Raw genomic sequence first — 16,459 nt, forward strand, 5'->3', positions numbered from 1 at the left:
CTCCACTCCTGGGTCCACTCAGTGGCCTGACCTTCCCAGTGACACATGTCCTTGTGTCCTTCTGCTCACTGTGACAATATCTGATTACCTGCTGAATCTAGCCACGCATGATTTAATTTGTCTTGTGCAAATTATGATTAGTAAAGCTGAGTAAGAGGGTTTTTATACCACATTCAAATCTCAGGAGGAAATCCCAGTATTTTTCATAGGACACAATAAGTAATTTTTTTTTTCCCTTTTACCTCAGTGCCCATATCAAGCTACATTATACATTTACTTAGAAAAAAGGAAAATAGTGAAGAGTATTAAGATTACCTATATAACCTTGAAAAGAAGGATACCAAACATTAGAAAGAGTACTTATGTCTTCAGATCTCTAGAATTTGTCACAGAAACTGTAAAGAATAGACAAAACTTTGCCATGTCAAAAAGAAAATGCCACAATTTTGAGGTATTTTTCACTCTGAGAGTAACTGTTAGAAACTGCCATTGGACTACTTAAACTGCCAGGATGATACTTAACTTTGTGAATAAGAATACGTTTCAAGTACTAACTGCACTTTGACTGTAGAATTAAATGTCAAAAGTAGTTGAATGTGTGAAGTTAAATGAAATAGAGCCCAAAAGATGATGAGAAATACAAGTCAGACAAACATACACCCAAATCAAAATCTACAGAGCTGAGCTGTCTGTTCTTCTGAAAGAACACGACATACTCCACCATCCACCAGTAACTTCTGTATAAAGACATCCTGTGGCTCAGTGGCCTGCAGTCAAACACCAATCTCTGTTGGACATGCAAACAATTGTTAGTGTAACAGTGGAATTTTGGCAATTTGCCTACTGGTAAGGATAGCTGGTTTGGGGTTTGTTTTTTACAAGTTGTTTTCTATTTTGGGCACTTTTGTTTTAATATACTTTAATTTTTTTAACTAAACAATATAAATGGGGCAAACAATTAAGCATTATTTTGGTTGCAAAGCATCAAAGGCCAAATACTTCATGCAGGAATGAAAAACTAGTGACTAAAAATTTCAAGCTGCAAAACCACATTGGTATTATTCTCTGGTATAGTTTCCTGCATCACAGACTGTTGTTTTAGTCAGTCAAGCTGAAACATAATTCTCAAGATTGATATTTTGATCCACAGGAAAACCTAGGATTTTGTGTACTTGCATGTGTGACAAATGACCAGGAAAGAAAATCATAAGGGGCTCTCCTGGAGATGCCAAATTTGAAACCAGCTACCTATGTAAAGAAATAGGAATAGGAATAATCATCCTCTCTATTCTTCCTCCAGTCCTCTAAGCCAAAATCAAGGAAGACAGAGGTAACCCTGAGAAACAAAAATATTTTAATCCATTTTAATTTTGCTAAATGAATTCTTCCAAAAAGTCCAAGAAGCTGCTAATTTTCTCACCACAATAATTTCCTCAAAGTATAAGCAGTTTATTTTTATAAGGCAAAATGCAAGTGATTACAAAGCAGATTTCCAGGTGGGAAAATGAAATTAATTTGTTAGCAGCTAATTAACCTCTGTATCACACTATCTGATCAGTTTAATTAAAGCAGCAAAGTATGTTTATTATAATTTATTCAGCATTACTTTCTTTAGTTGATGAAAGAATTTAAAAAAAATATTTTTTTAAAAAAAATTGTCTAAACTGATTGCAGATTATCTAGATCATGAATAGAGCAACCAGTAGAGTGTAGGAGCCTCATTAAACAGTTTGGACGTAAGTTTCCTTTGGATTCACCAGAAATTGGCATTCTGAATTCATATTTATGTAGGAGTTGGGATGTAATGAACCTCTTGCACTATCATAGCTGAATACAGAAAATATGCCAGTCCTCCAACTCCAACAAATCTTCAAAAGCCTTTGAGAAAATTATTTTCTACAAGCAAGAGGCAAACGTTCCCAAAAAATGTGTGTGAATTCGTTAGATTTCTTCTGTGTTTTATCCATTACAACCAACAAAAATACCATGTTTAGCAATGCTGCAATCAGTTGTTACAAAAAGGAATTTTAGGCATAAGACAAAACTCAAGAGGGTAACTTCTTGGTGATCCGTAAGAGTGGCTGAAGTATGTGTACTTTGAGGCTTAGCTTCACAAAAAAAAAAAGTATCACAAGAAGTGTATCACACAAAGTCACTGCAACTAAATTCTAAGCAATAGTACCCAAATAACATTAATGTCTTTCAAGAGTCTCACCAGAATATAAAACTACCAACAATTTTCATGAATTCCCTTAAACTGCAACAGCAGAAAGCCTTATAAAACATTTTATTTTTGTAATGTAAAACTAAAATATTAGAAGATTTTAGGATATTTCTACAGGGTATTACAATACTGTGTGACAAAAATAATTCATTTTCATATAAAAATTATGAAAGTATGATCCAAAATTTGGATCACATTTTTCAATCCTGACCCTGACCTGTAAGTCTGGTGTTCTCTAAGCATTGATTCCTTTCCCTGTCTGGATCAATTCTCCACTGAGTTTATTCAATAACTTAAAATGTGTCCTTAAACCCCAGAGAGTTATTAAAAAAAAAAAATCCCCCCAAAAATTGCTATAACTCATCTTACACAATTTGAAGGAAAATATGAAAATTAGGAAAAAAAACCCAACCAAATCTCTCCATGTCCTCCTAAATGTGAAAAGTACCTTTACAAAAGGTAATAAAGTTCAAAACATGTCAGGCTATGTTTTCTTTTCAGATTGCTTTGGCTTACCCATGTAACAAATGTCTGGCATATTGACTGGTAATTGTTTTAATGAGCCTTGTATAAAGACAAATCTTTCTTAAGACTTTAATCTAAATTATGTTTCCTCTATCTCTGATGTCTTAGAAAGAAAGCAACTCTGGACAGCAGTTACCAGGCTCTAAAAATTACCCAAGCTCACCTAATTAATAAAGAACAGCAGGAATAATAATTTTCATTATTCAGCTTTGGCAGCTGTTTGTTCATGTCTTGCCCTCAATCACTGCAATAAAACAAGGCTTCAGGAGCAAACTTTATTTCAGAAGTAGCTCAGCAGCATGAGACAAGCCAGCAGCTGGAAAATTTTCCTTTTACTATTTAGTATGAAATGATGAAGACTTCTCCAGTTAATCACTACAGGCAAACGATTCTATCAAAAATAATCAGAACAAAATTACTTTTCTTCTAAATTATTGATGTTACACTGGTAGGCTGGAAGTCGTGCAGAAGAGAAATAGATTTAAGAGTTCTATCAACATCTTGCTATTATGTTTCTCATTCTCCATCTTAACAACTGCATTAAATGAAAGGGTTTGTGTTTCCTCACATGGATCACAACAGGGGTTTTTCACTCATCAGGTATTTGATGCTTATGCCACAAACTGCAAAGGAATACAGAGAAACCTTTGAAAGACAGACTGCTGGTTGCTGGCTGTCAGTGAGATGGAGACAACAGCAATCTTTCCTTGGGAACAATCCTGAGCATTAACAACTCAGAGAAGGGATCATCTAGCTATGGATTTGCACATCCTTCTTGTTCAAAAACGGCACACAATTCAAAAAATACTTTAAGTTTTATGTAGATGAATCTTATTCTAGGCAGAGGCATATTTAAGTTTACAGCATTTTAGTATTCCCATCAGAATCTATGGTAACACATGTGAATTTGGGCCCTTACACTGTATTATTCACTTCCAAATTCTTGTACAAATAAGTACTTTGAAATTCAAGTCTTTTTTAAAATTCAGGGTGGACAGACATATCACAGAAGTGTGAAGATGTGAAGAATGAGACAATGTGAGAAATTCTGAACAAGCAAAAAATAGCTCTCTCTTGTAAAAAAAAATGACAAAAGACAAGTATTTGTTAAAACAGACAGTCAGAAAGAAAGGCTCCTGCGACCCTAATAAAGAAGGCTACTGAAAAAAGAGCTTAGCACTGGAAGATCACAGAAGAGAGTATGAAGTAAATTGCAAAGTATGTTATTATACTGGTTTTAGTATGAGGAAATGCATCATTTTGTTCTCTGAAATTTATGCTATATTGCTTGAGACTATCTCAGCTCAGCTCTCCACAGCACCATTACACACTATTACAGAAGTGTCAACTGAGATTGCAGAAATCACAAGAGGGAGAAACTACAAATGTTTAAAAAGGGATAATGGAAGATGGGAAACTTATGCTAATGAGGAAAGAAGAAAGAATGCTGCAAAAAAGGGTGAAGTGTCTTGTCAAGGATGATGCCATGTTCACACCCACATAAAACAAAGCAACGAAAACTGGGGAGAAAGGCAGGAGACTACTGCAGCAAAGCAGTCATTCCACACTGTTCCCATCAATGACCTCTTTGGCAACAGCCAAAACTTCCCTGGGTCTCTTTCCCCCTCCTTCCCTCCCATTCCCCCTTCTCATTTTACACAGCTCATGTTACAAACTTTGCAATCCAACTTGCTAGAGATTGTTTTCTTTTGGTTTCACTTTTGGAAGTTCATTGAAAATGATGGAAGTTCACTGAACATGAACATTACAGCTCCAGAAAACCAGCTGAGCAGTAACCATCCAAATTAACCACTCTTTGCCTGGAAAAGTCCTCCAAAACTATTTCAGCAGCTGATGTACTACAAGTACCTCTAAAGACTTTCCCAATGATCTAACATTTTTATCAGCATTGTGCTAAACCCCACTATCCTGATGAGATCAACACAGTCTCTGTGTTTTTTGGACACTGAAAACCACAGGCATAAATAAACCATGGGTTCCTGCACAGAGGGAGCATTTGCCAGCTTTACAAATTGACCCCAAGGGCCAGAACTTTTTTTCTGCAGTAAGCCACAAAGATACTGTTCACACTGAATAGGAAATATTCCTGGGGTTTAAAACATGAAAGAGGTAAAATTTCAAAAGTGTGGGCACATAGTAGTTTAACCACTTGAGAACTGTGTTCTCAAAGTACCTGAGCCCACCAGTGTTAGTCCTTTGCAGACCTCCAAAACAAGAGACTCAGCTAAAAGTGTTCTACTCTTTATAGACATGAATATACAAATGTTATTAGATGATCTCTTTGAGCATATATGCATGTAGATAAATATATAAATGCATGTGTAAGTATAAACACAGGAAAAAAATTATAACATTGATATCTACATACAAATAACTTCCACCCATTTAAGTAGGACCAGCACAATCTTAAAATTTGTCTTATTCTCAAAATTTCACCTAAATATTCACAAACACTGAGCAATAGGGAAAAGCATATCTAATATCTCAGAAATCTGTAAGTTTTAATTCATTACCTTCAAGCAATAAAGAAAACTATTTTCTGTTACATACTAAAGCATTTAAAGCTCTTGAAAATATAGTATTGTAGAGCTCATGCAGAAATAATACAATTTGATTAATTCAGTTGTATTTATCTTAATATTTTCTTATCAATATAGAGATGACATAAGGAGCTGAATGAATTAAGTGCCAGCTATTCTTGACAAACATGAACAAGTCAATTAGTTATGGATTTGCACTGCTCTACTCTTACATGTAGCAACTTCAGTGAATTATTACTGAACCAGTAAAACCTACTGATGTCAATCTGTAAAGGAAGTCCTATCCTGTCCATGTCATAGTTATTTTTCATAAAAGCAGCTTTCATAGTTCACAGGCATGGCATGGTTCATAATATTGTAAATGTTTTCACAGAAATAGTGGGATATTTCCCTACTGCTGTTGGTCAAATGTCTGAGGAACTTACTAAACTAATGGATTTTTCCTTGCAATTTTCAAGGTTAATTTATCTGTAACTGCTATGTACCTATTGCTATAAATAAAACTTATATTCTCTTGAACAATATTTCCTCTTGGTGCTTAGTCTTGACAGAGGACGTTTACTGATGTATAACCACAGGACTTTTTAGGACAGGGCATGTTTTTTTTCTTCACAGAGAGTATGATGTCTGTGTTTCAAAATAAAACACAGATCAATCCTGAACACACTCTGCTTTCATCCAGGTTGTGCTTGTTACAGTTGCCCCCAAAACACCTAAGCAATGTCACATTCCGTGGCACAGGATGCACCAGGAACCATTCTCAACTCAGCTGGCAGGTCTTTGGTAGGAAATTCCCTGCCTGGCTTTCTGCATGCCTCCAGCATCATCTCAGCAGGTTTTCTACACTCACAAACTCTTACACACCCTGATGTAATTAATGTAGACCCAAAACATTAGAGATCGAGAGAGACTGAAAGTATTTGGAATTAAATCACCCATTTGGTGGGATCCTTGTAATAAGGAAAATAAAGTCAACCATCAGCAGAAGAAATGGCAGCCATCACTTGGGACTAATGAATATATTAATAACATGGCCTAGAAAAAACTTCAGTCTTAATCCAGCTTTTGGTTTTTGTTTTTTTTTTGCTGGTCTCTCTCACCAAATGTGAAAAGAAACCAAACCACACTTTTTTGCAGCAACACACAAGTAGCAAAAAATATCTGCAAATACTATTAAAATAAAACTGAAACATTCTATCTGAAAGCTGAGAAAGTGCTATGGCAAGACTTCCTCTATGAGCATTAAGTCTAAAGGTCATTTAAACTATGATGCCCATTGCAAATTAGATGAAATTAAACTTGTGTACAGGGAGAATATTCAGTCTGGTAGAAAACTTTTGCTGAAAGTTTTCTCTGTGTAGGAGAATACTTCACAGACAAAAGCAGAAGAAGTTTTATGAGGTGAAAACACTAGAATTTTGTGCAAGCCTAGAAAAATATCAACTGAGACAGCCTTCTCAGTTTTACTGTACTCCTGGGTAACTCTTAAGAAATGCAAAACTAAAGTTACCCTCCGGAGAAGTGGTAATGCCCAAAGGAATAAGACAATCTATCCTGAATTAATAATTCATCAGGGATTATTCACCCATTTTTAAAAGCAAGGATTTGGACTGGCCATTTTCATATTTATTCTCACATATTCAAGAAAGTTACAATTCACAGTATTTCAATGGAATATAATTTGTGACTAAAAATTGGGAAAATTAAAACAGAATGATAGTGTGTTCTATAAACTCATGAATCACAGTCATAGAGCTGGCCCAGACTTCTCAAGACTTGCAAAATCCTAATGTCTTTCAATGAGACTACAGTTGCTTGTGTGTTTATTTAAAGAGTTTGTATGTTCTCATAGCAACAATTAACTGGGAAAAAAGAAAGCAAATGCTTAACAGTGACATTTCTGGTCAAATCAGGTAGATTTTTTAAGCATTTCTTTGCATGATGTTAGCACGTTAGGATATTGCTAATTTGGAAGAATTTCTCTAGTCTGTGTTATGTACATCTCTTGCTTTGTGGCCAAGTCTCCAGAAATATTTGACACAACTTCAATCACACATCATCATTTGCTGGACATAAAAAAGACACACTTTCACCTTTTGTTTAAATTCCAATGAGAATTACACTATACTCAGGAGATGGAAAGCTAAGAATTCCCAAATCTCTTGAGCAAAATGCAGCTCTTAATAAGGTTGTCTTGGGCTCCCAGAGCATTTGAAGGTCTATGCAAAATGGAACACCTATTAAAATTTCTACAGTATTGCAGCTGCTAAAGAGTGCAGACATCAAACATTTTCTGTTCACATCTATTGCACAAGCCTCTGTTCCAGGAGCACGGCTTCTTGGGAGTGTAGAGGTCTACAAACGTTTAAATATCGAAACTTTCCAACTCCCGTTAGGTCCTTTTCTAAAGGTAATAAGCTTTGACGAAGATGAGCTGAATTTACACCTAGTATATTACAGGAATCCTGGGACAAAAGAAGAAGATAAAATATCAGGCCTGCATGACACCTCTGGTTTTGTCATTTGAAAAAAAGTAGAAGTAAATGAAATTAAGAAAATGCACAAATATCTCCACCTCCAAAACTCCACGCCACTCAGCTCAGATTTTCAGAAAAGTTCTATTTTAAATATGAAATAACACATGTAGAATTCCATATATATCTCTTCACAGTATTCGCTCTTTCTGGCAGGGAATATTTCAAAAATATTTGGGTCTAATTTCCTTTAAAAAACCTCTAAGGTTTGCTCTTATGAGTGGCATTCTTTCTCCAAAGTAAGAACCAAACCTTTGTAATATTTTCTGAATTTCTCAAACTTAGAAGTCTGCCTCAATTATAAAAAGCCATATTTGAGTCTTATACCATTGATTAACTTCCTGTGCATACTCAACCAGGATTTTATTTTTTTTAGTTTTAATTAAAAAACAAAACCAAACCAAAAGAAAAAACCTCTCTCTTCCAGTTTGGAAATATTGACAGCAAAGTTAAGTTGGTTAATATTCCTTTTTCCAAAACCTCGGCACATTTCCTAAATTCGGGGTAAAAAGGGTCAGATTAATATGTGATAACCAACAGGAGAATGAGTTTTCCTGGGAAAGTGAGGAAACTAGTCAGATCCTAGGCAAGGATCCCTGGCAAGGGAAAATCACAGAAAAGAACACATTTTCAGTTTCGAAAATATTTGACAAAAAATCTTACAGACAAAATAAACAGCACCCTTGAAGTCCATTTCTAATTGATTTTACTGATTCACCAAAGGTAACAAAGCAGTGCTGTGAATTACTTATCCCAGATTGACATGAGAAGCTGAAGTGAGGGTGAAAGGTAACATCAAAAAACCAGTTATCTTCATCTGTGCAACAAATTTAATGAACTCTTAGAAAATGTGCACAATAGCAGCCTGCAAAAGCTTTTCTTAGCATATTGTACTTCTCAGTTTTAAACTGAAGAACCTACATGGTGTTAATAAATTGAGTACAATAGTATATCTTGCTTTTAATAAGGTGTTTGTTCTGAAAGCACATTAAAGCCTCATTCAAAATGAAGGTGATAATGCATACATATGGCAGCTTAATAATGGAAATCACACCTTTCTTTCTTTTCGTCTTACCTAGATCCTTCCCTTTCAGAAGCTGCACATTTTCTAAATGAGTTGCCTGGTCAATAAGTAAAAAGTGTATTAAATGTCTTTAACATATTTGATTTTTCAGATAAAATGGAATGCTTGAAAGCCCTCAACAATGATTGAAGGTGTTCCTTTGCTTTACTCTAAAAGCTTTGCTGGCAAGTTTCCAACCAGTGAAGCACTTCACTGCACAAATGAGATCCTTGTAATGATTTATATTATAAAGTTACACTCCTTTACTGAAGGTAAGCATATTAAGAGACAGTAAATAAGTAGTATCTAAAATCCAAAAACTATCTCCTCTATAGCTACACACAAAAATCCCTGCAATCTTAATTCTGATTGTACTGCTACCACTGTCTCCTCATAAATTTTCTAATTGGTTTAAAATTCGTGAAGTGTGGGAAAACAAAAAAATAATCAAGGACTACCAGTATGATTAATCACACTAACACTCATTGGTGTAATTCTCATACAGGATCATATCAGATAAATAATGGAACAGACACATGGAAGAGCTGTCCTATGGCAGCCCATATTTTAGAGGAAAATCAATGATTTCTAGACTGAAAGACTCACCTGAGAGACTCTAGGAAGTTATAAAACTCCAGGCAAGGTAGTAAGCAATCTTAAAAAGATTTCTAATGACTTGGATTTTTTTTATTGCCTTTAAGATGCTTTTCTTTTATTTAACTAGTGCCTGCTATATATTTGTAAATAGAAGTGTGCCAGAAGGCACACTGAGACTTTCTGAAATAAGAATCCAAACATTGGGAGACAGGATGTTGGGGATAGAGAGGTAAACAGAGGGATCTTGTTCCCAGGAGGGAATGCCAGGCAAATGCTGCACTAATCTGGTGAGGCTTATGACGCGTCTCCAAAGAAGCTTCAGCATGGACACATTCACAGCGGATTTCCCCACTTAGATGAAATTATCCTTACTGATGATAGAGATCCTGGGAAGCTGAAGTCAGTGTGTTCCAAAGGCTGTAACTATTGTGTCTCCTGTCTCACTTCAACAAACACTATAGAAATGATTGTTCTTGCAACATTTCGCAGTGAACTTCCATGACTCAAAAAGATAGAAGTGATTTGATAAACATCAAATAAACATCAGAAGAACCCTTAAATCCACCCCATTTCAGTAAATATGATGTTTCCTTACTTCCTCTTTACCTCACCTTCTTATTATTCCCACAGCACACACACAGACCTTCATCCCCTGGGTAGAAAGATGTCCAAGTGCAATCACTGGTATTGCATTCCTTTCAGTGAGATGGGGTACATTTAATTTAAATTATACACAAATGAAGGCTACAGGTCACAGAAGAGGTGGCACACAACCCTTCAGAGAATAAAATATTATCCTCCCTAGAAGCTTGACCATCTGTCAATTTAAATCTGTCAATGTAAATTCATCATTTGGAATTTTTTTTCAACTCACAGAGGCTTTTAGAAACGTGAGGCATTATCCAAAATGAATCAAAATTAATGGAAGATTTATTTCACTGAGTTTTGGATCAAAGCACTGTGTGAAGATACAGACAGCTTTGACACTTTGCCTGTGTTTAGTGTTATTATAACTGTCACAAATTTATAAAGTATGTATGACTTAGTAGGAAAGGATCCCACACCTACTTTGCACCTGTGAGGACCAGTTCCCTGTACTGCAGGTCTGGTGCCAAATCTCAACTGTAGCAGTTCTCACAGATGCTCTTTGCACAAAAGAGAATTATCAGAGGTACAAGCCATGAGAGAACTGTATCATCTCTCTGTAGAGAAGAGAGTAAAAAGATTCTAGTTGGTTTTCTTCACAGATTTTTCCTTCTTTCAAGAGACAAAAATATGTTTATAATGAAAGCATGCCAAAGCTGAAAGTTTCATGGTTGGTTGGTTGGTTTGTTTTCCAGCTGAGGCTTTTAAGAGACAGTGTTTTAGCATTGTTGTAACATCCACAATAAATTACAGACAGTTCTGAAAATCTTCAAACTGCAAGATACAACAGAGACACCTACTACAGCTCTGCTCTTGCAGGTCACTGCTTGGATAAACTCTGGTGAGAAGAAACCTGTTTTATCTTAGCTATCCTTTTCATCCTCTGTTTCTTTGCTGAGCAACTTTTCACTCCAGTTTTATGCAGCCAAAATTTTTACTAGAAAAAGATAAGCAAACCATAATTCCAAAGTAATATTCCCGTGACCTTTTGTCATTATTTTTAAGCCTAACTGGTACATGAACACCAGCCTACATATTATCATTGGAGAAAATGCTGTCTCAAAACTACTAAGACGTAGAAAAACATCACTTACACAGAATAATTATAAAATTACACTACTGGTTAAAAGATAAAGCATATTGAAAGAATTTTTCTTGTGGCATTTTTATATGATAATTAATTCTTAGAAGTCTGAGTTTTAGTTCTCATATAAATGAGTGGATGTTAATAGGCCATCCACACAGACTCCCCTTTTAAAATACCAATGAGATATCCCTTATGTTTATACATGTGTAAGTACAATTAATACAGCAACTCAACTGGAAACAAAATTGCTTTAGTTAACCAACCATTGCAAGGCAATCAAGTGTGGTATCAAATGTAATTGTAGAAGATTCATTTGGGGAATAACAGCAATTACTTCATACAAAATTCTCCCTTCCTTTTTTTCAGTTTGCATACATCTTTTTCATGTGTCTCTATGCCAGAAAAATAATTGGACAATCACAAATGTCAAAAGCATCCCCCTTTCACTATGTAGTGTACAAGAAATTTCAGACTGACAAGGCCGTTTCATTTAGATATATTGGTTTGGACCTCTGAGTTGTAAGTGCTTTAATCTAAAATATTCAAGCAGGCTTAATTCCTCCAGCTGCACAGTCAGCTGGGGAATTGGGCAGCACAAATAGAGTAGGAAACAGAGAATGGGATTTCTTTATTTGCCTGAAGCTAAGCACTTTTGATTTGCGTTCATAAACTTCACAAATACTCTCTTAGTACCTAATAGTTTTCTAACAAATAAGTATTATTTTCAAGCCATACAAGTAAACTGCAGTTCAACAGTTTTAACCAACCTTGTGCTTCGTCAGGAAATAACACATCACAATCCAATATTTCCTTTTTTCCCTTTTTAACTTAGAAGACATTTGGTATTCTTAATTACTGTTCTTAATTAATAAGACATTAATAACTTTTTAATAACTTTAATAAAGTTTTAATAACTGCTTTGAATAACTTTTTACCTGTAGCAATTCATTAGTAATTTCCAAAATATTTTGATATTTAATTATCAGTTAAAAATGCCCATAAACATAATGATATTTTTTCCTGTCACTTAGCTAAAACTAACAGTAAATACATAAGATGCATGCTCTTAATTAATATTAGATTTTCAAAACGGATAACTGAGTTACACAGTGGGAGAGCAGCTGGCTCACGGGTCAGGCACAAAGGTTACAGTGAATGGGGGGACATCAGGCTGGGGACCTGTCACTGGTGGGGCTCCACTGGGCTCCATCCTCAGCCTGCTTCTCTTCAACACCTTCATTAATGGCTTGGATGCAGGACTCAGAGGAATACTAAGTTAGTTTGCAGATGACACTAAACTGGGAAGGAGCTGTCTACTCTCTCAGAGGCAGAGAGGCCCTGCAGAGGCACCTCAACACATTGGAGGGATGGGCAACCACCAACCTGATCAAGCTTAACAAGGGCAAGTGCTGGATTCTGCACCTGGGATGGGGCAGCCCTGGTTGTGTGTATAGGCTGGGGAAGGAGAGGCTGGAGAGCAGCTGTAGAAATGGACCTGGGGGTCCTGGTCCATGGGAAATTGAACACAAACCAGCAGCGCCCTGGCAGCTGGGAGAGCAGGTCCAGCACTGTTCTGCACCAGGGCGGCCTCACCTCGACTCCTGGGGGCAGTTTTGGTCACCACAATATAAATAAAGACATTCAGAGAATGTCCAAAGAAAGGCCAGGGAAATCTTTGAGGAGCATCTGAGGCCACCTGGTTTGTTCAGCCTGGAGGAGACTGAGGGGACACCTCAGTGTGATCTTCAGCCACCTCACGAGGGGCAGGCATTGATCTCTTCACTCCCATGACCAGTGACCCAAGGAAACAGCCTGAAGCAGAGTTGGGGGAGTTTAGGCTGAATATTAGAAACAGGTTTTTTTTCCCCCAGAGAGAGGCTGAGCACTGGAACAGGTTCCCCAGGGAAGTGGTCACAGAACCGAACTGGCAGAGTTCTAGCAGTGCTTGGACAACACTGCAGGCACAGGGTGTGACTCTCGGGGTGCCCTGTGCAGGGCCAGGAGTTGGACTTTATGATCCTAATGAATCCCTTCAAATTCAGCAGTCTGTGATTCTATGAAACTGAAAAAGGATAGGTTTAGGCATTAGGCTGAAATTCCTTCCTGTGAAGGTGGTGAGGCATTGCCACAGGTTTCCCAGAGAAGTTCCCTGGAAGTGTTCAAGGCCAGGCTGGATGAAGCTCTGAGCAATCCCGTCTAGTGGAAGGTGTCCCTGCCCATGGCAGGGGGGTCAGAAGATGAGCTTTAAGGTCCCTTCTAATCCAAACCATTCTGTGATTCTGTGATTTACAAAAGACACAAAATTCAAGGTTTTTGTTTTGTTTTTCATTGTTTGGTCTGCTTGAAGTAGTTAGAATTTAATATACTATAGTACCTAATATATACGAAGAAAATATACTCTCCTTCAATTAGAAATAGTACAGAAAAGGGATTTTAGTAGATGTGGATCTCTATGTCTGTACATAGTTTCGTCTCTTAATTATCTTTTTTTTCTTTAGACAATTTGGACAGCCTTACACTAGATTATTAGGTGAAATAAAAAAAAAAAAGTCTGTTGGAGTAAATCTGGAATTTTTCTCTGTAGTATCTTATTTCAAAAGACCCTATCTAAGATGCTGATTTATTATACTGTGACATTAATCTGAAAATAAAACACTTTAATTCTTGCACATTTCTTTTGTTGTGAACTGTGCAAAACCTATTAATATTTAGAATAAGGTGTCAGAACAGGCACCCTGTTGGTCTTTTGAGTGACACATCCCTGTAGATCTGTACAGACCTTGGTCTCACAGTCAATCTTGCCTTTTTTTGTATATTGTTCCACTCAATTCAGCCCATACACACTTCCCTAGAAGGAATGCTTGTGATATTTCCTCCTTAAAACTCCATAGGCTATTATTTGGCTGCAGTCTGACTGCCAAGGACATTGCTGATCACAAGCTCATTAGAAGCAGAAATAGCTTGTCCCAGGAGTTTCATTCTACAGTGACTCATGTGCAATGCTGCTGCAAGGTTTTTCATCACCCAGAACCAAATCTTGGATGAGAAATGAACCCCATGCAGCACGATATAGACCATTCATAATGTTATCAGAAGTACTTTAAGAACCCTGACCTGCAGAAAGTTTTACGTTCTATTTTCCATCACAGACATTAGGCGAATGAGTCTTCCAGTGAAAATTAAGTTTATCAGAAAGATCTGTGTGCAAAATAATTTGAGCAGGCATTTTCTAAAAAGTGGGCCAGAAGAGTAGAAAGATTACTTCTGGCAAAAATGGAACAAATTAAATTAAAAGAGGCTTAATACATTTATTTAAAATTTAATTGCATAACCTAACGTCAAGGTTATTATATGGTGCACACTGTTCTGATCCAAATTCAAAACAGTAAAGTACAATCCCAGTTTGTAGTTACTTTATTATAAATGCAACTGTATTTTTTTTTCCGATACTGACCATAGCCTTTGCCTGGACCAAAACATTAATATAAAATCACATTTCAAAATTATTTTGAGATGTCTCTTTGGCAATGAACTCAGATAAAACCCAAAGCCTCTTTGGTATGACTGACTTCTACTGTGAAAAAAAAAAAAAGGTAAAAAGAAAAACAGAAGCTGAGGCAGCGATGACATGATGCCAGAATGAAGTGCAGAAGCAAAATTATTAGAATGAGATTCTGACTGCATTCACACAGTTCTGCACTGAGTCCATCAAGCCTGCAGGTTTTGTTTTCTAGTCACAAGAGAGACAGATTAGCAGAAAAGGTCGCTGCAGCATTGTTACAGCATCTCCATGGAATATGCATTCTTGTTTTACCGTGTATTGGAAGCTGTGCCTGTGCAGAGAGCACACTTAAAAGCATTCAGGCTGTGTCCAAACACTCTGTACTCCTGCAGTCAGTCACTCCTCTCTGAATTACATGGCCTGACCTTGGGAGCTTTTTTGTCTGTTTTCAGATCTCCAAGTGCCTCAGTAACAGTGGATCAGAATGAACATTTCTGCTGGTTTTGACTGGGTTAGAACTAATTGTCTCCATTGTAGCTAGCACAATGAAGAATAGGCTATATTTTGGATTTGTGCTGGGAACACTGGATAATTCTGATGTGGGTTTTTATTGCTGAGGAGTGTTTTAGCACAGCTGAGGCTTTTTCTGCTTTTCACACTGCCCCTCCAGTGAGGAGCTGGGGTGCACAGCCTACCCCAGTGACCCAAGGCATATTCCATACCACGTAGCACCACGCTCAGTGTACAACACTGAAGGAAGAAGGAAAGGGTGGACTTCTGGAACAATGGTGTTTGTCTTCACAACTCATCATTAAGGGCAAAGGAGCCCCACTTTCCTGAGGATGGATGAACACCTGCATGCCCATGGGAAGTAGTGACGGAATTCCTTCTTTGCTTTGTTTCTGCATGCAACTTTTGCTTTACTTATGAAACTGTCTTTATATCAACCCATGAGTTTTCTCATTTTTACTCTTACAATTGTCTCCCCTTCCCAATTTAGTGTGAGTGAGCAGGTGCCTGTGCAGTGCTTACTTGTAGCTGGAATTAAACCACACCAACATTCTTAGAGAACCATTGTGCATTTAACTGTGTGCCACTGTGATTCTAGGGGATGTCCAGGTTTGCAGCAGCATCATGTAAAAGTACCATCTGCTTTTATGTCTGAAGGAACATCTAATAAAGGCATAATAAGTAACTTTGAGTCAGCCTGGAACTATAAATTAAAACTAAGAGGCTTATAGTCATGCAGCACAATATTTATTTGGTCAGATTGGTAATAAAAAAATCTATATTATACATTTTAAAATCATGTCACTTGTTTTTCAGTAAAGCCTGAAATGACTAAAGAAGGTAATTTAATGTTTGACCAGGTTGGAGCCTCTTTCAGCAGTACTGGGATACTGAAAGAAGACATGAAGTTATTAAAATATGGAAAGGTATTCTAAAAGAAGTCTATAACTCCCAAGTCATGCAGAAAACCAAATCCTTCTGTATTTTTTCTTGTTTGTTTGTTTTCCCTTTATATAAGAAAAAGACAAGTTGTAAAAACCTTTTCTATGGTTCTGTTTCAGTGTTTGGAATACGCACACTTTCAACTGATAGCAACCATCACTCAGATGTCTTCTCTGTAATCATTCCTTGTCTGTCAAAATAAACAGATGTCTTGTGTACAACTCAAAGCTACATCCCTGGGCCTGTGCAGCTCCCTGTGAGCTTCTGAA

General features: G+C 36.8%; 1 protein-coding gene across 3 annotated transcripts in view; it reads right to left on the reverse strand.

Moving 5' to 3' along the window:
• The window catches only part of CACNA2D1 (calcium voltage-gated channel auxiliary subunit alpha2delta 1), a 452,272-nt gene that overhangs the window by 261,146 nt on the left and 174,667 nt on the right, over positions 1–16,459 (reverse strand). The gene's annotated exons all lie outside the window — the stretch shown is intronic.

This window comes from Sylvia atricapilla, chromosome 5, assembly GCF_009819655.1.
Source record: "Sylvia atricapilla isolate bSylAtr1 chromosome 5, bSylAtr1.pri, whole genome shotgun sequence".
Classification (NCBI taxonomy): Eukaryota; Metazoa; Chordata; class Aves; order Passeriformes; family Sylviidae; genus Sylvia; species Sylvia atricapilla.